Consider the following 2,017-nt stretch of genomic DNA (forward strand, 5'->3'; position numbering starts at 1 on the left):
TAGGGTGAGGGTTACGTTAGGGTTAGGGTTAGGGTTAGGATGAGGGTTAGCATGAGTGTTAAGGTTAGGGCTAGGGTTAGGGTGAGGGTTAGGGTTAGAGTTAGGTTAAGGGTGATAGTTAGTATTATGATAGGGTTAGGCATAGGGTGAGGGTGAACGTTAGGTTGAGGGTTAGCGTTAGGGTTAGGTTTAGGTTTAGGATGAGGGTTAGGGTTTCCATTAGGGTTAGGATTAGGTTTAGGGTGAGCGGTAGCGTGAGGATTAGGGTTAGGGTTAGAATTAGGGTCAGGATTACATTTAGGGTGATGGTGAGTGTTAGGGTGAGGATTAGTTTTAGGGTTATGGTGAGAGTGATGGTAAGGGTTAGGTTTAGGGTTAGGGTGAGGTTTAGGGTGAGGGTTAGGGTTAGGGTTAGGGTTAGGGTTAGGTTTAGAATGAGGGTGAGGGTCAGAGTTAGGGTTAGGTTTAGAATTAGGCTGAATTTTGCGGTGAGGGTTAGGGTTAGGGTTAGTTTGAGGGTTAGGGTTAGGGTGAGTGTTTGGGTTCAGGTTAGGTTTAGGGTTAGAGTTAGGATTTGGGTTAGGTTTAGGGTTAGGGTTAGGGTGATGGTGAGAGTTAGAATGATGGTTAGGGTTAGGTTGAGGATTAGGGTGAGGGTGAGGGTTAGTGTTAGTTGAGGGTTAAGGTTAGGGCTAGGGGTAGGGTTAGGGGTAGGGTTAAGGTTGGGTTTTGGGTTAGGGTTAGGTTTAGGGTGAGGGTGAGGTTTAAGGTGAGGATTAGTTTTAGGGTTAGGGTGAGGGTTAGGTTTAGGGTTATGGTTAGGGCGAGGGTGAGGTTTAGGGTAAGGGTTAGGGTTAGGATTAGGGTTAGGGTTTGGTGTAGGATTAGATTTAGGGTTAGGGTTAGGGTGAGGGTGAGAGTTAGGATTAAGGTGAGGGTTAGGGTGAGGGTTACGTTGAGGATTAGCGTTAGGGTTAGAGTTAGGGTGAGGGTTAGGGTTAGGGAGAGGGAGAGAGTGAGGATCATGTTGAGGGTTAGGTTTAGGCTAAGTGTTAGGATTAGGGTTAGTTTTAGGGTTAGGGTGAGGGTGAGGGTTAGGGTTTGAGTTAGGGTTAGGGTATTTGTAAGGGTGAGGTTGAGTGTTAGATTTAGGGTTAAGTTTGAGTTTAGGTTTAGGTTGAGGGTCAGGGTGATGGTTAGGTTTAAGGTTAAGGTTAGGGTGAGGGTTACGGTGAGGGTTAGGGTTAGGGTTACTTTTAGGGTTAGGGTTAGGGTTAGGGTGAGTTTTAGGGTGAGGGTTAGGATTAGGGAGAAGATTATTGTTAGTGTTAGGGTTATGGTTTGGGTTAGGATTAGGTTAAGGTTCAGTGTTAGGGTTAGGGTGAGATTTAGGATTGGGGTGAGGATTAGTGTAAGGGTTAGGGTTAGATTTAGGATTAGGGTTAGGGTTAGAGTTAGGATTAGAGTTAGGGTTAGGGTTAGAGTGAGGGTGAGTGTGAGTGTTAGAGTGAGGCTGAGGTTTAGGGTGAGTGTTAGGGTTTGGGTAAGGGTCAGGTTGAGAGTGAGTGTTAGGGTGAGAATGAGGTTTAGGAAGAGTGTTAGAGTTAGGATTAGGGTTAGGGTGAGGGTGAAGGTTTGGGTTTGGGTTAGGGTTAGGTTTATGGTAAGGGTGAGGGTGAGGGTTAAGTTTGGGGTTAGGTTAAGTTTGAGGGTCAGGGTGAGGGTTCGGTTAAGGAGAGGGATAGGGTGAAGTTTACAGTGAGCGTTATGGTTAGGGTTAGTTTTAGGGTTAGTGTTAGGGTAAGGGTTAGGGTAAGGGTTATGGTGAGGTTTAGGGTTAGGTATAGTGAGCGAGTGAGGATGAGGGTTTGTGTTAGGATTAGGGTGAGGGTTAGGTTTAGGGTGAGATATAGGGTGAGATTTAGGGTTAGGCTTAGGCTTAGGGTTACGGTTAGTGTTAGGGTAAGGGTTAGGGTGAGGGTTATGGTGAGGTTTAGGGTTAGCGTTAGTGAGAGAG

Source organism: Megascapheus bottae, chromosome 37, assembly GCF_031878675.1.
Source record: "Megascapheus bottae isolate mThoBot1 chromosome 37, mThoBot2.hap1, whole genome shotgun sequence".
Taxonomy (NCBI): Eukaryota; Metazoa; Chordata; class Mammalia; order Rodentia; family Geomyidae; genus Megascapheus; species Megascapheus bottae.